Raw genomic sequence first — 22,228 nt, forward strand, 5'->3', positions numbered from 1 at the left:
TTATAGCAATAACCTGTGAATTGTGATGGAGCGGGATTGCTGATTTAATCACATATACTCTTCAGCATCTGGTTTCAAAAAGCTGAAATAGATGGCATCACAGTAACTAGATACATTTTTTATATACAGTCTTTCGTTGAAGCCGCAAAACTTGTTGTTCAGTTTAGATAAGAAGTTGTTTTTTTCTTATTTGCTTTATAAATTTTTGAAGCAATATTTTTGGATTAAAAAATCTCTGGGAAATAAATAAAAATGATTAATAAATATGTAGCCAATCAATGACACAGTCTACTACAGCACATGTAAGGTATAATACAACAATACATTGACCTGTGGCTGAAGACATTTTATGCATGTCTAACACAGTGTGATAATAAATTAGCCAAGGTAATATTGGCCTATATGATACATACTGCAATTGTATTACAGGGTCTATTGCTGAACTGGCTCTAGACTCTGCGAATGCTCTAATGATCCAGTCCAACCACAAAGGAGTGCCCGGAAAATTAAAAAGAGTCCCTTTTTTTGTTCAAAAGTCCAATTCTGAAGCAACAGCCCAATATGAAACATTAACATTTTAACCAGAGGCACGGACAAGCCCATTTGTGAAGTAATCAAAAAATGGAAAATTGAAGTTTCAAACCTTTTTCATTTGATTTATTTTGATGGTGTAAATTGACCAAAGAACTGGAACGAATAATGGAACAAATAATGGAATGAATGAATAATGGAACCACTTTCTTACTTTTGTAAGATACCACTTTCTTACTTTTGTAAGAAAGTGGTATTAAGCAAACTAGAACTTGCCTGACTGAAATACGTTTTTATACCATTATTCATAATTTGTATTCCACCTCCCATCCTTTTTCAGTTTGGTGTTGGCTCATACTTCCTATATTCCTTGGTACAGGTGTCATGATCCAGAATGTGTAGTTCCTGTTGATGCCACTAGGACATGGTCCTTCATCAGAGAACCAGTTTCTGTTTATGGAAAGCATGGCAACAGCAGGCAATGAGCAGGAATTATTTCACTGTATGCCAAAGAAGTAAGACTTTAAGGGTCCCCTACTCTGTAACACGTGAGTAGAGTTACAGTTAAGTCTGTAACACTTTAACTGTTTTAAAAGGCTCAAAAGAGACAGAAAAAAGACACATTTCTGTATTCTGTTAGATCAGTTTGTCATTAGAAATGTGGGATCTCATCCATCATTCAATGTAATCAAATTGATTATCATGTGTTTTTCACCTGTGATTGATGTTGTCAGTGCTTTTCACACTCCCTGCCCCACAAGTCAAAAAGGTCCATAGTGTACAATACACAGTATAAACAGAGATAGCTACAATGAGATGTCAGATATCAGGAAGTGCTCTGAACATCAGGATCAATCACATCACCTGAGCTTTGGAATAGCTCCACAATCTGAGGTTAAATGTTCTTTCCTTGTAACATTTGCTAGCTGAGTGCTGAAGCTAAAGCGACAGGTATTCTCTAGTGAGGGGCTTATATCTACCATCGTTCCCATATGACACGAATGCAGCATTAAACTGTCAACCTGGGGGCTTTTTGCACACCTGTACTACAAGATATCAGCGGTAGGCAAAATCCAATTTCATTAGAATCATTGTGCTCATGTGACCGCACAGCGAGATAGGTGAAAATATTACCCATGACAAGACCAGCTCTTGCGTGAGAGAAAGAGGGGATGTGCCGGCCTTTCTTGTACACCTCGGGGTCAACGTGTCAAACTGGTGAACGCATCACACCTGTTTTTTAGCCTTTGCAGCCGCTCTAGAATTTCCTGGAAAAGAAGAAAAAAGCATGTATAGCCATTGTATTTACTGAATTTAAATTTGCTTTTCACTCCAATTCTCAGTGTCTAAACCCGAGGCCGACTTTGCCTCTGGCGTGCCTGTCTGGGGTTGCCTTGATCAGCATCTAGTCATGAAGAAAGTCACTCATCTCCCAATCAGAACTGCAGCTGTTTCAGAACAGTGACTGTGTGGTGAACACAAATGTGCTACCACATTTTGGGAAATTTTATTATTTTTAAGAAAAACATATGTCAGCAATTAAGACAATTATTATTTTACATTCATTACGTGTAGTCCATAACAATTGAGGAGAGTAAAAGTGAGAAATAATAAGCGGAACTGTTGACACTGTAGTCGTTCGCCCGCGGTTGCCTAGAGCGGACCAACTTCCTGTCCTCTCAGATGCAATTCGGGAAAAGACACGAGTGCTCCTGTGATTCTTTCTCTGAGACTCTACCTTTATTTTTACAGATTTGTATTCTTTTTGTTATTGTGGTCTTCACATCTGGGACCCGTAACAAACTGTGGGGGCTCGTCCGGGATCTCTCCTCTACAGTCGTCGAGGGCAGATCCAGTGATACCAGAACCACGACACAATCGTGACAAGGCCGTTACTCCAGCCAAGCCAGCGAGTAGGTGTCCAGGTAGTGAGGTGAAAAGGGGACCTTTGCCTCAACGTGGAACCGTACTTCAGTGAGGGGAGTGTGACGCATCCTAGTCACTATCGAGCTGAAGGATAATCAGAAATACATACAACATGTCGACCGAGAGAAAGGAACTCGCCTGGAATATCAGGAGACGCTTGTTTTCACTCCAAGGTCAAGACCTCTTCGAACTCGCTAAGAGCCTCGCATCAGAAAACAAAGACACTACACAGCTCAGTCAGGATGATAAAGAAGGTTGTATGGACTATATCACCTCCTACATACAGTCAAACACACTACTGCAACTTGAAGATGAGGGCATGAGTCATTTGTTGACGCTGAATGATTTGATTAATCTAGTCATCCAGGGAAGTAATCCTGCCGTGCAAACAGCTGGTGAGAATGAAGTACATGCCATGCCCAGTCCACAACCATCCAATACCGTGCTAGACCCACAACCGCCGGAAGATCCACCAGATATATCACCAAACCCCTATGCAAACGCAGAAACACAACAGTTAGAGGAGTTGAGGAAAGCGTATGAGACACTGGGTGAGAGGCTAAGACTATGTGGAACTGTAAGGGCCCAGTCACCTGCTGTAGCACGCCAGCAGAGCAATTTGCAACCACAACCAATCATACAGATTAGCCCTAAGCAGCCAGTCACTGTAAGAGACTTTTCGTACTTACCACGCAGAGAATTCAAAGTTTTTGGGGGACAGATTGGAGACAACAGTTCCGAAATCAGCTACAACAGTCTCACCAAGCAGATTAATGAAGGAGTTAAAGAAGGATTTGTGGAGGCTGAAATTGTTTGAGGTGTGTTGAGAATTGTGAAGCCTGGCACTTTCCGGGACATGTTAATGCTCAAAGATGACCTGTCTCTCCATGAACTTCAGGGCTTTCTGAGGTCTCATCTCGGAGAAAAAGCGACAACTGAAATGCTCCAGGAGTTAATGTGTGCTAGACAAAGTGAACAAGAGACGCCCCAGCAGTTTCTGTATCGCATGATTGGACTTAAACAGAAGCTTATTTTTCAGTCGAAGCAGGCCAACACTGAGATCTCCTATGACCCAAGAACTGTCCAGGAAGTTTTCCTCCACACAATCTATCAAGGCCTGGGGGCTAAGTACGCAGACTTGCGACAAAGACTAAGACCTCTCACCTCAAACAACAATGTCACTGACGAAGAGATTCTTAGTGAGGTCACAAAGATTATCAGTGATGAAAATGAACACCAGCGAAGGTTAGGCCAAGTCGCCCGCCAAAAGAGTGCACAAGCCCAAAGTGCTGGGATCGAAGCAAACAACAAGATAGCCAAAGAACAATCCTCACCAACAATCAAACAACTCGCCGCCCAAGTAGAGACTCTAACTAACATGGTCGCCAGCCTAATTAAACAACAGGAGGCAAAGCCTTGCCAGCTGTCCCCACAACCACCTCCCAACCCGCTTTTCCAAACCCCAGCCAACCCCAACAGACCTCCTCAAAAGAAAGCGTTCCTTTGTCCAAAGGAACAGAACTTGCAGGACTGTAGTCATTGCTTTGTATGCTGCGAGTCAGGACACCGAGCGGTGGGATGTTTAAAGCGGACCAAAACTCAGGGAAACTGGAATCGGTCTCTGTCGAGGGACAGCCAGAGGCCGGCGCAGAGTCACAGTCCCAGCCAGTAAGGTCTTCCTCTGCACAGCTTACTACTGAGTGTGCAAGACGTCGCAGTAAGCTAAAAAGAAAGCAGCCAAAGCGAGACCAGAGAAAGCAACAGGTAACCTCTTGCCAAAGTTTAACACCAAACAGCTGTAAAGTCCCCCTAGTTGGAAAGAAAAGCCTCCTCAAGTGTTTGATTGGTGGCTATCCAGTGACAGTGTTATTTGATTCTGGCTCACAAGTGAGTTTAGTGGACAGACAGTGGGTTCAGCGGTTTATTCCTAACTATCAGGTGCGACCCCTCCAAGAGCTGTTAAATGATGGACTTGAAGTTTATGCGGTTAACGGACAAGCAGTTCCTTATGATGGGTGGGTTGAACTTACAGTCACTCTCGCTGGTCACGAAGATCCCAATCTTACTGTGCAAGCCCCTTTCCTTGTCAGTAAGCTGTCACTCCCTCAGCCCCTCCTGGGAGCGAACGTGCTTGGCGCCATTATCCAAACACAAGAGTCAGACCGAGAGGCCAGTGCTCTATTGTATAGTCTCCTACGCAAAGCTTTTGGTACAGACAAAGAGCAAGTGATGGCTATGGTAAACTTCATACAAGTACCACAAAGAGCAGAATGTGACCCAGCCACAGTGAGAATTGGGAAGAGCAATGTGACCATTCCTGCTGGAAAAGCAGTCCAAGTGTGGTGCAGAGTACCCCAAAGTTTTGACATTTGTGACCCCCTGGTGCTGTACGAACCCGACGAGAACACTGCCTTGAGACACCTGAGTGTTGGGGAAGGGCTCCTTGAGATCAACAACCCTCAAAGGCCATTTGTTAAGGTCCCCATCTCTAACCACTCCAAACACGAAATAATTCTACCGAAGAGAACAGCCCTGGGTACTATTCAACATGTCGCTAAAGTTATTGAGGCAGACCGACCCACAAACACATCAGAGCTGACTCAACCCACACAGAGCCCCATCACCATAGCTGAGGTAAGCGCAGCCACCCCTGTTTCTGAACTGTCCACTGAGTCATGGCTACCCCCAGTTGATCTTAGCCACCTGAGTCCGGACCAACAGAAGTCAGTTGAAAAGGTGTTAAGGGAAGAGTGTGAGGCGTTCTCTCGTAGCAGCACAGACATAGGCTGTATCCCTTCACTACAAATGGAAATCAGGCTCAAAGATGATACACCAGTCCAGAGGGCCTATGCTTCTATCCCTAAACCCCTCTACAGGGAAGTAAAGGAGTATATTCAAGAGCTGATTGTCAAGGGATGGGTAGTGAAGTCACAGTCGCCGTATGCTGCTCCAGTCATTTGCGTAAGGAAGAAGGATGGGTCTTTACGTTTGTGCATCGATTATCGTCTCTTAAACAACAAGACTGTGCCAGACAGACACCCACTCCCCCGGATCCAGGATCTCACAGACTCGCTAGGTGGTTACAGCTGGTTCTCGATCCTGGATCAGGGTAAAGCTTATCATCAAGGTTTCATCGCAGAAGGCTCAAGGTACCTGACGGCATTCACTACCCCGTGGGGCCTCTATGAATGGGTGAGGATACCCTTTGGACTGTCTAATGCCCCAGCAGCCTTCCAACGGAGCATGGAAGAAATGCTTGACACCCTCAGAGACGAGTGCTGTATCCCTTACCTTGACGACGTGCTTTGTTTTTCCAAGTCGTTTGACGAACATGTCCAAGTGCTACAGAAAGTCCTTCAAGCCCTACAACGGCATGGTGTAAAGCTAAAACCCGAGAAGTGTGAGCTGTTCCGTAAAGAGGTTCGCTATGTCGGCCGATTGGTATCTGCAGATGGAGTAAAGGTGGACCCCAAAGATACCGAGGCAGTACAGGCACTCAAACACAAAAGGCCACAGACCGTCGGAGAAGTCAGGCAGCTTTTGGGATTCCTAAGCTACTATCGGACGTATGTGCAGGACTTCTCCCGCATAGCCAAACCGTTGTATGACTTGCTCCAAGTCCCGTCCAACACACTGCCACCAAAGCCAACTAGAGGCAGAGCAAAACACACTCAGCAGCCTTCTCGAGCCCTGATACAGTGGAACAAAGAACACCAAGAGATCCTTGAGCGCTTGATCGGCATGCTCACTCAGCCACCAGTGTTAGCGTACCCTGATTTCACCCGCCCTTTTATATTGCACACGGACGCATCCCAGAGGGGCCTTGGTGCCGTCCTATATCAGAACCAACAAGGCAAGATGAGAGTGATTGGGTATGGGTCTCGCACGCTCACACCTGCTGAACAAAACTACCACTTGCACAGCGGAAAACTAGAGTTTCTCGCCCTCAAGTGGGCAGTTTGTGACAAGTTTAAGGATTACCTCTACTATGCTCCACATTTCACCATTTTTACAGATAACAATCCCTTGACATATGTCCTCAGCACAGCAAAGCTCAATGCAGTTGGACACCGTTGGGTCGGACAATTGGCAGATTTCCACTTCGACATCAAATATCGGCCGGGAAAAGTAAACATTGATGCAGATGTGCTGTCACGTTGCCCACTTGACATTGAGAGGTTCATGGGAGAGTGCTCAGAGGAACTGTCGGAGGAAGCCGTATGTGCAGTTTGGGAAGGGAGCAGAAGAGCGAAGCAAGGAGACGTAGCATGGATTGCAGCCCTTAACCTCACCGCACCAAACCTACCCATCAAAGAACCCCTACAGTCAATCAGTCATGACCAACTTGTACAATCGCAGAGAGCAGATCCAGCAATCGGAAAAGTCATTGACATGGTAGAGAAGGACATAAGACCAACAGAAGATGACAAGGCTGACACTAACACAAAGAGACTGTTGAGAGAGTGGAGTCGGCTGCACATGGAGAATGACCTTCTCTATAGAAAGACTACAGGACGCAAGCAGCTGGTCCTACCTACTCTCTACAGACAGGTAGCTCTCACACACCTCCACAACAACATGGGCCATGTCGGCGTGGAGAAAGTCTTGAACCTGGCTCGAGAGCGGTTCTATTGGCCTTTCATGAAGAGAGAAATTGAAGAGTACGTCACAAGGAAGTGTCAGTGCATCAAGCAGAAGAAGCCAACGACACACGAGAGAGCACCCATGGGTAGCATAACATCCAGCTCCCCTCTTGAGCTTGTTTGCATTGACTTCCTGCACTTAGAGTCTTGTAAAGGTGGGTTTGAATATATACTGGTTGTTGTAGACCATTTTACCAGGTTCGCACAAGCGTATCCCACCAAGAATAAGGCCGCAAAGACCGCGGCAGACCGCCTCTTCAATGACTACATTCCCAAATTCGGCTACCCCTCCAAGCTCCACCACGACCAGGGTCGCGAGTTCGAGAATCAGTTATTCAAGTCCCTAAGAGAACTCGCAGGCGTTGGTCACTCAAGGACATCCCCCTACCATCCCCAATGCAACCCTACTGAAAGACTGAATCGCACCCTGTTACAGATGCTGCGTACACTGGGAGAAAAGGAGAAACAAAATTGGAAGGAACATCTACCCCATGTTATCCATGCTTACAACTGTACCAAGCATGAATCGACTGGCTTCTCTCCGTACTACCTCTTGTATGGTCGACACCCTCGTCTTCCAGTAGACCTTCTCTTTGGTCTCATGGCAGAAAACAACACTGAGACACCACATGGGTATGCAGAAAGATGGAAAGGGAAGATGACAGAAGCATACCGCATTGCAAATGCAAACAGTCAACAGTCAAGTTCCAAAGGCAAAGCAAACTATGACAAAAGATGCAAAGGAGTAATGCTACAGGCAGGAGACCGAGTACTGGTACGAAACCTGAGTGAAAGGGGGGGCCCTGGCAAACTGAGACCCTACTGGGAGCAAACGGTCTACATTGTGAGGGAGCAAGTGGGCGACAACCCCGTCTACAAAGTGAGTCCAGAGGCGGGAGGCCGTCCTGTTCGCACCTTGCACAGGAACTTGTTGTTACAAGTGAATGACTTGCCAGTGGACATTATCCAAAGTCAGGCTACAAGACCACACAAGAGAAACAAGAAGTCCACCGGAAGACCAATGACACCAGAGCCGAACCCTGACACAACTGACTCGGAAGAGGGTGAGCCATTGTACTGGCTTGGTGTACCCAGATACCCTCGAGGGGGCCATTCTCCAGTCACACCAGTTCCAAGTGGAGCGCAACGGAGCTCCGGTCCAAGTGAACTAGGACAAGTCTTAAGGGCTCGTGTCCAACCTAGAAAAAAAAGTGCCATGGTTCCGGAAGAGGATCTAATTGTGTTAAGAGACCCAGACCTACCTCAACTAAGTGACGATCAGGAGATGCCTCAGGTTCAAGAAGAAGTTGACGTCACTGAGTCCAGTCCTGATCCAGTAGAGCTTCCTGACCCAGAGCCAGAACCCAGGGTGGAGCCAGGGGATGACATCCATCCAGAGCCACCATCTCATCTTAGGCAGTCCAGCAGGCAGAGACGTCCCACCACATTCTTCACCTACCCATCCTTGGGTCAACCAGCCTATCAGGCTCATCCTGCGGTGAACACCATCAACGTCCAACCTTCGCCATATCCTTCCCTCTACTACCCTCTTCTCTACTCCCAACCCCCCTACCCCTCTCCCCTCACCCTTAGCCCTTACTTACCTGTTTCATATGTTGTTCCTTGCTATTGAATCGAACAGAAATCTCAGGAAGAAGAATGCCTGAAGTCTAAGGACACCTGGGCAAGAGGAATATTCCAGGGACTTCTGTAAAGAGACTTTGTTAGTTTAAAGGTTTTTTTTTATAAGTGTCAGGAGCCACTTTTGCTGTTGGGGAGCGTGTGGTGAACACAAATGTGCTACCACATTTTGGGAAATTTTATTATTTTTAAGAAAAACATATGTCAGCAATTAAGACAATTATTATTTTACATTCATTACGTGTAGTCCATAACAATTGAGGAGAGTAAAAGTGAGAAATAATAAGCGGAACTGTTGACACTGTAGTCGTTCGCCCGCGGTTGCCTAGAGCGGACCAACTTCCTGTCCTCTCAGATGCAATTCGGGAAAAGACACGAGTGCTCCTGTGATTCTTTCTCTGAGACTCTACCTTTATTTTTACAGGTCAGTATCGTCTTAAAAATACAGTGTATGAGGGTTTTGTGCCTTGTTCTACTTCGGTGTTTACTGAGAGTTATGTTGACACCGCCGATGTAACCTTAAGTGGGGTTTAGTTGAAAATTACTGAAGCGCGGCACCGCAGCGGTGGTAAAGCCGAGCCGCGCAGCCCCATGTCTCGCGAGAGTTACCGTGAGTTATCGCGAGAGTTACCGCGAGAGTTCGCCAGCCCGCGGGATGTATTTAAACTTGGTAAACTCCATTTAACAAGCAAATATGTGTGTGTGGTGCTCCAATTTAACTGTAAAGGCCCTGACATCAGATTATTTGAGATTAAAATATCTTATATATACTTTATGGTTCAAGTGATGTGGAAATGTTAAGAATAAGCTAAGAATGAATGTACATTTATGTTGTTACATTGCAAAGTAATACATCCAGGTGTGTTTTGTCTAATCTAGTAAGATTTATGCACTTATATCAGATTTGTGGATAAGCTATTTTGAGTTTGCCCTATATGTGAGAAAGAGCAATAAGACGTTTAAGGCATTATATGCTATCTGCACTGCTGATGTAAATGAGTGAAGGAATAGTGTGGTTAACAGTGTAAACTGGAGAAATGTAATGACCATAGATGCATATATTTGCCAAATGCCTTTTATTTACCTTTTACAGTTATTGAGCATATCTGACAAGTGAAAGCACTGGATGTAAATTATATTTGTTGACCTGAAATAAGAGATGCAATTCGGGAAAAGACACGAGTGCTCCTGTGATTCTTTCTCTGAGACTCTACCTTTATTTTTACAGATTTGTATTCTTTTTGTTATTGTGGTCTTCACATCTGGGACCCGTAACAACTGCTCTATACGCGAAGATGCGACTTTCCTCCCCCACTAATTGTTGCTATAAAGCACACTTCTGTCAAATACCCTCATTACTCCATTACTGTGTATACGTACGTACTGATCCAAGTGGGTATCTCTGTCTGAGGAAGCGGTCCGTGGCTCCGCAGCAGATGGAAGCTGTCATCACTCTTTTTCTCTCTGTCACTTCCTCCATCTCATCCCTTCTCATTCACACTCCATATCCCACACTCGCTGTTTCTGCATGCCGTCTTCCTCCCTTTCCCGTTTGTGTGCGCACTCGCACGTGCCTTTGCCTTTGTTACTTCATGCGAGCAGCATATGTGCAGTAAAGTGTTAACGGGCTTATTTTGCCTCCGAGATAAGAGTCACAGGTTGTCATATATAAGGCTGCGGGTGGCTTGGGCTCACATGGACCTAAACGCAGCATACTAAACATCTGTTGTGTAAGCCATTAACACCCCGCCAAGAGAGTGCGAATTAAAAGGAAGAGGGATTTGGGTATTGCTGTGTGTCTGCTAAGCTGGACTGAGTCACTCTGAACAGCAGTTGTGGGTACAGTTAAGTGTGCAAGGGTGAAATTGATGCTGCAGAAGTTTAAAGCTGTGGTGTTGCTTGGGGGTACACGGAGAGAACATACAGTCTCTCCCTGAGGAAGAGGCCATTTATGTCTCTTGTGTCTTCTCTCTCCTGTGCCCCCCCCCCCCCCCCCCCCATACCTTTCTGCGGGTATTTCCGACTCATGTCTCTGATCTGTTACTGGCCTCAGCAACCTGGTGAGTATTTGTTGTTTGTTGCTTCTCAGTGCTCTTCTTTGCGCTCTTCACTCTTCCCTCACCCCAACCGGTTGAGGCAGATGGCCGCCCTCCCCGAGTCTGATTCTGCCTGAGGTTTCTTCCTGTTAAAAGGGAGTTGTTGTTTTTTTTACTCCCTACTGCTGCCAAGTCCTTGCTCAAAGGGAATTGTTTGGTTTCTCTCTATAATATTGTGAAGGCTTGTCCTTACTGTGCAAAGCGCCTTGAGACGACTTGAGCCAGATCTGTTGTGATTTGGTGCTATACAAATAAAACTGAATTGAACTGCCCAAGGCTTTAATCTAAAGTGAAATCTTAAGAGGTTTATACAAACGGCCACAAGCACAGATGTTTAAGAGAATACGAAAAGAGCTTGTAAGCACACAGATGGATTTGGTTTTCCAGTGAACGATAATAATTATGTACAGTTTATTTATAATGTATTAGTTAACTCGCTCTGTCTTTAATAGAAGTTTCCTGTGACTGGAAGCAGAAGCGGAAAGCGCACAGAGGCTCACAAAGTGAAGTAGACCTATTGTGCTGTCTCCGTATTTTTATTCTTGGACTCCACTGGAATAATTTTACATGACTCATAGTTCAAACTAATCCTCATTTATCTTACGCCGGGTGCTCAGTTAATACCCTGTCTGAAACAAGTGTCTCAATTTAAAGCTACAGTCTCTGTAGGCTTTCTTCTGATTGGTTGCCCCTCACTTGTTTTTTCACAAACTGAATCTGGTGCTGCAGGGGACGGCGTCCTCTACTTTCCAAACTGTAAACTTACTAAAAGAAAAAAACAAATCCAAGTATGAAGCAGAGCTCACAAACATCAGTTTACAAAGATTAAAGCAAGACAACCGTCTTCGGTAAACGTTACACTTATTTCACTTATTTCACTTATTTCTCACAATGAGCTTTTCAAAAATGAGTTGTATGAAACTGTGTCTGTATACAGGATTTAAATATACTATTAAAGGATGCACATGCAGGGAAATGTGATGAAACTCCTTCTGCTATGAGGAAACATGAAATAGTGAGTAAAATGCTATTCGGCTCTGGCTAAAAGACTCTGTTCCACAAGTTAGTCAAATTAAAAGCTTAACTATATTGTAAGTGTGCACACTTTTCTTCCTTCCTTAAACAGGGAAATATTCATCATTCAGTCATCATTAGTCATTTTGGTTTGATTATCAGTACAAAGCAAACATTTCAGCGATATGTTAATTACAGCTCGTATCTCTGATGCTCCACCACTGCCCCTTAAATCAGGAAGTCAAATAACTTTAACTCTCCCTCACAAATCGAAACCCCTATCCAGAGTCCCAAAACCTGCTGAGTAATCTGTTTCAGAGCTTGACCACATGGAGCAAATCCCCTCTCATCAGCATGAGTTATTGTGAGTGACTGTCAGCCAGTAAACTTTACTAGTTTTTGTTGCTTACTGTCTTGACTTTTTTGTTTCCGTTCTCTTTTTTGAGCTACAGATGGGAAAGGTAGACAAGACATTTTTTTATTTAATTAGCTGCTCTTCAATGTTTGCATTTATTAGAGTTATTGTTGGAAGCACTAAGGAAAAAAGAAAGAGTTTCCAAGTTGCTTTAACATTACTGCATTATGTTATTTCAGTGTAAACATATAGAGATTTTTGGTCCTGTTTTTATATAACTTTGCTTGATCTGACCTGGTGTCACAGTCCCTGAAAATTCATCACAGCACTTGCTCTGAGTGATGCTGGAAAGATCCTCCTGACCCTTTCATGTAGTTACCACTGCAATACATCTTCAGTTGCATACACCAGCCACACTGGGTGTTCGAGCCTTTGATTACATGACATCCTCGGGCAAGGCAGGTCCGCCACGTGCTTATGTCGGTGACAGTGTCAAGTTCCTTAATTGCCTTCTTATGGGTCTGTCCTCTGATGTGGACTTCCTTCAGCAGTCTTCTAGTTAGCCTCTCCAGCTAACGTCCACTGGCCACACCTTCACCTTCCAGCCCCACACCTTCGCCACAGCTGCCAAGTGTGCATATAATAGTTCCCTTGATATTCCTCATGGAGGACCTCCTCCCATGGGGCTGTCGGCTCAACAGTGAGGACATGCTGCCTTGGGCCAAAGGATCAGATCCAGGCACAAGTTGATGATTGCGATTTTGATTGGGAATATGAGTCTTCAGTGGTGCTCTAACGCTGAGGCCAAGCACCAAGCAACCTGTCCATCTGTCCATTTTCTTCCACTTATCAGGCTCAAGGTTGTAAGGGGGCTAGAGCCCATTCCAGCTGCCATAGGGTGAGAAGTGGGTTACATCCTGGACATCCGGTCAGTCACAGGGCTTAAACAGAGCGCCCGTAAACCAACTACTCACTATCGCATTCATGCCTACAACCAATTTAGAATAATCAGTGAACCTAACCCATTCATGTGGGACTCTGGAAGGAAGCCAGAGTACTTGGAGGGAACCCAAGAATGGGGAAAACATGCAAACGCCACACAGAAAGGCCCCAGACCTCTTGGGTGTGAGGCAACAGTGCTAGCAACTGAACCACCATGCTAATGTTAGTGTGGCTGTATAGCTGTATAATACAGAGGTTTGGGGTTTTTTTTAAATCAAGAATAAAACCTTTTCACATTTCACGTGGGACTATGTTCGTGGACAGAGGTTATATCACTGAGTTACACAGAAGACTGAGAAGATAACACATTTTTATCAAGCAAAATTATAAGGTATCTGTCCCAACATTCCTAATGTTAAAAGAAGAGACTAGTCACCAACTTTTCATTTATGTATTTCTTTATTCATTGCATCTTCAAAGCCACATTTAACTAAGCATCAATCCCTTTCATCAATATCAAAGTGCTCATGTTTTAAATAGGGAATCACAGACAGATCCAATTACATTTCTAATCATTTACATTTGAAATGTTCATATTATATGTAACTCCTTTTAAAAATGTGATCTAATAATCTAACAGTTTGATATATAAATCAAGTTTTCACCTTTTTGTTGCAGCTGAAAATTATTCAAGAAAGAAAATCAAGTTAAAAACATCTGTATGAAACAACTATAAATGTATAATACCCCACAAATCCTGGCACAACACTCTAAATTATTCTTCCATTGTATGACAGAAAGTTATGAATCAAAGAGTGAAAAAAATTTCATCTCAGGTTCTCCTGTCAACGTCTTTGCTAGTGGGAATTTCAAACTGAAATCACAAGCACAGATAAAATATATTGCAAGTGCTGCAACATAGGCACTTTTTACTTTCCTCTTCATGCTACTAGTAGGCAAAGTAGTGCCAATCAGAATCAGCCGGCAGACATGTCTCCCAGAATAGCCCAAAAGACTGTGAGGAAAAGAGTTACTATCAGGGGAGTCTCTGGATTTCTTCAAGCAACTTTTTACATCACAAAGGTTGTACTGGCTTCTTTTAATCGCAAAATGCTGTGTAAGCTATGATATTGGTGTAGATATACTTTTCCTATGTTACAACTTTAATTATGTCCAGTGTTCTGAATAAAAGGTGCACTCGGGAGTGAAAATTGTTCTTTAAATGTTGCCAAAATACATCAAGACAAAGAGATGACCTTTGAAGGTTTACATTTAATGTTTTATTTTATTATCATTATTATTATTATTTTGTAGATGGCAGTACACTGAGTGGCTGAGTTGCCCACCTTCAGTTCTCAGGGATGGAGGACATGCAGAGCTGAACCCACATTAATGTGTTGTCTCCTTACTCTGATAAGCTGTACACACATCCACAAGCTACTCTTTAGCATGTCAACCATACATCTAACAATCACAGCATCTCGTGGGTCAAATATGTGCAGGCTCGACTGAGACTAAAGCTGATGTTACTATGGCAACATCATTTGGATGAACATTTTAGTGGCAGCTGGGATTAACAGTCTAACTTACCAGAGATCATATTTTTGTGCTGACAAATAAGAAACAATGCCAAATAAAAAGAACATTTTTTAAATGCTGCTTGTTATTCTTTAACATTAGTCTGTAAATCTATAAATAGACCGGTTGTTAAAGGGCAGCAATATAGTCCTGCTTCTCCTCAGCTCTTAGGCATTAACTCTGAGCCACATGCGGAGTGGCCAAGGAATCCGATTTGGCACTCTGCTATGATTGGATTGGTGGAAACTGTCCACTCCACTTTTTTTTAGTATTCAGTCTGAGACATAAAACATGCAATACTTTAATTAGAATATTTCAATTGAAAGCAGGGGTTGAGTTTTCCTATAAATAACAGAAGGTATTGCCTGGATTATGTAGTGCACACTCACTGGACTGTAAGAGAAGCTAAGTGAAGCTCGCTTACAGTCTACTCAGAAAGACTACTTTATGTTAGATATTTATTGATATATATTGCTCCTTGACTCCAGGCCATCCATAGTTCTCATCCACTTCCTCTTAGAGCACAATTCAACTAAAGGAGACACAACTGATCAATGTACTCTTTGTGTATGGAACATTTGGCATGCTAATGACTAATGAATGAAAAAAACACGTGTTGGGAAGGACAATGAATCAAGCCGTTGTCTTTAATAACTCAAAAAACATTTCGGTTTTTCATTGTGAATTGAATTATCCACACCACATTAAATTAAGTCACAGCACAGAAAACAGAGTGAGGAGGTGTGCTGCATTTCAGTCTTGTCCAGAGGAAAGCAGTGTGAAATTGCCAACACAAAATGCAAAGAAAAGTCATTATCGTCCAAGAAGAGGTGCAAGAAAGCATCTCCTACTTTGAAATTGAGTCATTGATGCCAGAGTAAACAACTGCTAACTGACCAGTCACTTTCTTTTTTGGCACTTTTTAAACTCCCCGATATGAGCTTGATTGATTTTCACATCAAGACACCCAACATGTGACTTCACATTTCAGTTCATCTCCTTGAATTCGTCTTCTATGTCTTCTGACTCTGCCTACATGAAGGGCATGCGTGGGCTGTTAGTGGGGATCAAGCAACATATGTGGGAGGGTTTAATAATACCTTGCAATGTATGTGTTATCCACATCACAAACTTGTGGCCTCTAAAGGAAGAGCGTTCCTTTGGTGTTTGCTGGATTAGAATTCTGTGCACCCCTTTATGCATTATAAGAACAACATCAGAATAAAATATTTGCATTCAAGGAGTAGTTGATCAAACAATGTACAAGGCAGCTTTGCAACAGCAAACCTATATTTCAGGATTTATGTTGATTATAGTGGCTCTGACGCTGTGCAGTATGACTGTGAACAGCTGGATATACGTCTTTGGCTTTCAAGAGTGAAAGAGAAGCAGTGTTGAGATAGAGTGTCAGCATTTCATCTGCCAAACTTCCTTTGCTTCGTTAAATAATGAACGACTGGCTACAGCTGTGTTATTTAGGAGTTATTTCATGTCAGTGGATAATGTTTGCACTAAAAACAAACTCAGCTGGCTGAGCAGGTCAAGTTATGTAAAAGGCCTTTTACTCACTGGTCTTACACGAGTAACAAAGGGGAGTGAAAGGGACTAAGGGTAGGATGATCAGCAAGCAGCAGCTTCGATATGATGAACACAAATAGCTTAGCCATTGCATAGTTATTTGCTCACTGAGTTTATGCTTATGGGAGATTCGTTTTCCATCCGTGTTTGTCTGCTAGCGCCCCGTGCACACAAATTTTCCCTGGATGTTGTTTTGAACTCATCAACACATGGCCATTCGAAGAGTTATTACCTCCACCAAGGAGGTTACTTTTTTAGTAGTGCCGTCACTCCGTCTGTAAACACGACAGCTCGAAAAGTTTTGAATGAATTCTGATAAAACTTTGTGTGAGTGTAGAGTGGGGTCGTGTTAGCAATCCATTCAAATTTGTTTTACATCCACCAAGATCATTAATGTCAGCTTAACGATTTATTGGTCAAAAAGCCTTATAATGCAAAAACTATGATTCTTACACATGCGGTGTGTAGTGGACACGTAGAAAGCACCATATAAAGATTTAAAATATGTCACACCTCTCATACCAGGTCAATAGAAGGTCTAAGTGATAATAAACTATTTCTCTTACTGCTATAACGTTATACTGATGAGAATAGATAATAGAATATATATTCCTGTATGCTCCTGGCATATAAGGAAGGTATATGGGAATTCTAAATATGACCTCTAACCTTTTCTTGAAGGTCAAATAAGGTCAAACGCTCAAATATCTTTGGCAGTGTTGGGAAAGTTACTTTTAAAATGTATTCCACTACATAATACAGAATACATGCCCCAAAATGTATTTTGTAACATATTCCGTTACGTTACTCAATGAGAGTAACGTATTCAGAATACTTTGGATTACTTAATATATTATCATGCTTTTTACAACTGCATGAATGTACTATTGCTGTGTGATTTATTACTATTACTGAAGGTTACTCGCCATACCAATACCAACTAGATTTTTAAATCTTAATATAAAATAAGTAACAGTAGGGTGGACATTAGGTAAGGCTGCACTTCTTGCAGCGATCTCGTATGGAAAACTATTCTGCGCGTATATAAAACAGGTCCGCGGCTCCAAACCGTAGTACAGGGACCTCTGGCTAATGCGTCGGGTTCCGTGATGGGCTCGTAGCTGAAAACTAGCTTTACTTTGTTGTCTGGATCAACTTTGCTAGTGAGAGGCAGAGAGAGGCATTGAAAGGCTGCTTCAACAGAACCTATTGTTTCGGAGGAAAACATGAAGACAGTGTACAGGCGAGTCTTAATAGCTTATATACAACTGGGCTCGTCAGGCACTCTTTTTGGCTGCAGTGGTTATTATTGTATTTACATGCTTCATACATGCAATGCATGTAACACTCTGCCTTATTTCCTTCATATTAAATACTTTTTATAATAATACTTTTAAAAAATATTTCTTCACGTCATTATGCGGCCGCAAGTCGAGGTGACATTGCGACACACGCATTAGAGCATCTTAATGCGTGTTTTGTTCAGGTTTCCACCGGCGTGGAATTTTCAGAAGAGGGCATAGCCTAACGTATGAAACAGGAAAAGAAGTGTAATCCATTTATTTCAACAAAGTAACTGTATTCTGAATACCACCTTTTTAAACTGTAACTGAGTACAGTTACTCATATTTTGTATTTTAAATACGTAACGCCGGTACATGTATTAAGTTACTCCCCAACACTGATCTTTTGCCTTAAGAAATGATCCTAAATTTAACTGCCTTTGTTTCTATTGGGAACATTTGGAAAATGATACTGGTATATGGGGTTTTAAATATTGCATTATAGTTCAAATCCAAATATCATGTCACATTTGACCTCTGAGCTCACTTATACGTTTCAGATTAATTTTTTCTACACTACAAACATCCCACTGTGTGTTTAAAAAGAACTACCGTATATTCTATTCCATTAAAAGTAAATGCTGCCCAGGTCTGCTCATTTTGGACTATTTATTTATCAAATTCGGCAGCCATGTAAAACTGCTGTAGTAGAATAGAATAGAATAGAATAGAATAGAATAGAATTCAACTTTATTGTCATTGCACATGCACAGGTACAGTGCAACGAAATGCAGTTTGCATCCATCCAGAAGTGCTTTAGTGATATAGATATATTACAATATATATTAGCAATAATATAGATATGTGAGTATATTACAGAAATGGGTCTATTATGGTATGTTATAATGTACACGGTATGAAGTATGTTGTGAATATTCTATAACTATAAGTATGTACAGGCTGTAGTGAGTACAAGCTATGTACAGGCTATGAACAGGATATAAATATGAAAAACTATACAGAATATGAAATAAATAACTTTACAGAATTTGAGATATACAGCTATACAGAAATGGGAACTATGCAAGTTGTAAACAGTTGTAGGATTAAAGATTATCGAATGTACAGAATGATTATTTTATTATTTTATTAGTACCATTGCAAATTGAAAATACCCATGCAGTCTGTTATGATGGCAAAGAAATGACTATAAATTGTGAGAATTTCCAATAATATTGAACCAGAATTCAAGTAGAAGGGAAAAAAGATTTGGAGAACTAATATTTCATTCTGTTGCATCTACCTGACTTTTTTTCCAGACGTTTTTTGCTGATTGAGATTTATCTGACATAATTTCGGTGACTTCTTCCTAACAGGGGTCTGTGAAACCGATAAAAGTATGAGTAAGTGCGAGCAGGGCGGCTGTTTGAGTGCGGAGACGAGCCATCTCCATTGATCTCCTGCCATCCAAGGCTGTGATACCCGACACGCTGCCTGCAAGACTCTATAGTGTCAAGATGGACGTTCGCTTTATCTGTCTCTTGTTAAATTGTTAAACACACCCTCCCCTCACACACACACACACACACACATACACACACCCTGTCAGCACACTGGGCTGGTGCCCAGGGCCACTGAACTATTTTGAGGGAAATGTCATATCTTCTCAGTTCAAAGACAAGCAGCGGTGACGGTTCAACTCACATTCACCTTTTCATTTACATGTAGTCTTTGGTGTGGAAAGGAAAACAAAATGTGTTTATGTTGTGCTGCACATAGAATGCGCTCTGCCTGCCTGTAACGACGAGCGTCTACTTGATTCAGTGCTTTCAACTCTTTAGTGTGCTTTCACACAGCTGCAGCGAAGTCGCACTGACTTTTCACTTGTCGGCCTGAAAGAAAACAAGTTCGCACCGCCGCTCGTGAGCTCCGACTTTGATACTACAATGAGGCTCCTCAGAATTAAGCTTATTTCTCTGAGTGCAATCAAATACACAATGACATTTTATTGGGGAAAGAAAAGTCAAAGCTGAAAAGAAGTAAACTGCAACTGAGTATATAATAAGGAAGAGTGATTTTCACTAGTTCATGCTACATGGGCTTCTTTCATTTGGCATCCCATGGATGGTAGTGGATTCCTTCACTTACCTGTGATAAGTGAACAGATTTTTTTAAAAAAAGCAACGTGATTATGTGATTCCCTGCCCGTGTGGTCCTTTCTGGAAATGGGAAGGACTGGCACATGATAAATCACCACAGAGCTCAAGTGTTTTATATGATTAGATGGTGGAGGGAACATTAAATCAGGCTTGATTTACTAATTGACTGGCTGTGAGACCCTTATCCCTGCGCATTCTGGCTGCAAGTATTTTCCATGCTTAAATGAAAATGGCTATCCCAAAAAAACAAAAAAAATCCTCCTTCTCCATCACAGAGGCAATATCCCTTCATGGCTCTGGAAGACTGTTATGTACGTCTCTCCTGCTCCAGCGCTTACTTTTTTTGGTCATTTTGTTGAATCATACAAAGGCAGCTAAGATAAATCAGAATTTGAGCAACGTCAGCAGGGCCTGATGAAGGGGGAGAGGGGGTGGGTGTAGTGATGTGAAATGTGAGGTGGGTGGGGGGGGTGACCTTGAAGAAGAATACCGTATTTGTTAGCGGTGCGGGCTAAATTCCAGTTAGGCTGTGCATTTTCCGAGCACAGAGGAGGGCAGAAATATCCAGGAGCTAAGCATAATGTGAAAGTTTGTTGCCCTGAATGAAAACTATTAGAAAATGATACAAAAACATTTGGCTGCTCTGCATAGGAACGTAATGCCTGAAGGCATCGATTATATCATTCCTATTTGATCTTGATATCTATGATGTGTTGGTTTTAAAAGAAAGAGCCACCGCCGTCTCGTTTTCTGTGACCCTTTTAATTCAGTTTAACACAGAGTGTAAAGTGTTTTATGAAGCCCCTCTGTTATGTCGAACGTTAACGCCTGAGCCTTTCAACGAAACATCAATGGAAATTTATTGGAGCACACTCAAGGACAATTGACTTACTGCTAGAATACCTCTCTTCAGTCTAGCAGAGGAGCTGTAACAATGAGAAATTCTTCAGTGAAGCATTGTCACCCCCAGCAGAGCCTACCTGGAAGTCGAGTGTGGGAGCAACCAGAGTCATCGCTATGGAAACAAGGATAACAACACCAGAAAAGAGGCGTACGCAGGGCATAACCAGAAGCAGAAACTTCACCGTGGCAGAAAGAATGCTCTAATTGATTGGTTGATAGGGATGGTGCAGAGAAATCCTTCATTCCATTTCTCCCGGGTCACACTTGTGCAGCACTTTTTTTTTTCTCTCCTCAGTGTCTAGGCAGAAAAAAAAGTTGGTGGTAATAGTGTTGTACGAGAGAAAAGCCAGAGGGGAGAAGCGTCAAGCTAGACTTTAGATGTCCACAACAAATTCAGCCCAGGCAGAATGGTCTCTTATTTGATTGATGTGCACCTGCAGGGATAGAAAAAAAACACTTCTAAGAGTGTAACATCTGCTTCACTGGGAATCTGAACATCTTGTTGAGAAAATTAGTCTGAACAAAGTAAAGCAGGACCCGCCAAGATCTCCGCGGGTCAGCGAGCCGAGCTCTTTACCATCTGACAAATGGCGCGATGACTTGTGTGACCACAAAGGTTAATGCGATGTATTTCAAGTCACTTCTCAGCCTCCGTCACCTAGAAAAATGCTCTCCTGGTGTAAGAATATTTTAGCTCCAGTAGCCACAGTTTGCTAGCCATTGGTGAAGCAACACACGGCTGGAGTGCAATGGATGGATTGTGGCCATTTGGAAAGCCAGCACAACCAATATCACACATGGTTGGCTTTAGTATTAAGTAGGACGGGATATCTGCGGATGGAGAAATAGGGGTAGCAAGAGTGGACAGAGCAAAAGAGCACCAGCTTTCGGCTTTCCCGGAGAAAAAACGATAAAGGACTACGTTCAGTTTCCAAAAAAATAATTCTGAGAGCTGAGAGATTTCATCTACGTTTACAGGAATCCACTGGCACACGTTAAAGCCTCAAGAACTTTGCTCAAAGTTGTCGCAAACGATCATTCTCAGATACAAAAGCGTTAATTTAAAAAAAGCCACCAAACTGCAACAATGTTTCTTGCTGAGGAGCTTTTTTTATTGATACAAGTGAACAGAAATCTAATAACAAGGAATTCTACATTAAATCAGTGAAGTATTCCAGAGAGTTTTTGCTTTTGTTTTTTTTAATCAAATCTTATGCTCTTCAGTAGCAGTGTGTTGTTGTAGCACAGTTGTAGTACTATACTTGTGTGCTTGTATTTGCTGATAAGGATTATGCAATCAGAAGCTTTGGAACGGCTACTAACTGGAACTCGGGGTGAGGCAGCGCTCTCTGCTACTGTGTCGCAGATCCAAGTAATAAGTCCAGACTTTTAAGCCAGCATAGAATGCATTACATTTGCTGATTTAAACGTGTGAGATTTCTAAGTCCTTCACGCATCTATGATACCCAATATTGTCTCGCTTGTTGGCGGGATAGCTCCGGCTGTGACAGTAATCTGACTTCAAAAATCGCTGCCGTGATGGCGGGGGATGCTGGGCTTTGTGCTGCAAACTTCCGCT

The sequence above is a fragment of the Rhamphochromis sp. 'chilingali' genome, assembly GCF_963969265.1.
Source record: "Rhamphochromis sp. 'chilingali' genome assembly, chromosome: 12".
Classification (NCBI taxonomy): Eukaryota; Metazoa; Chordata; class Actinopteri; order Cichliformes; family Cichlidae; genus Rhamphochromis; species Rhamphochromis sp. 'chilingali'.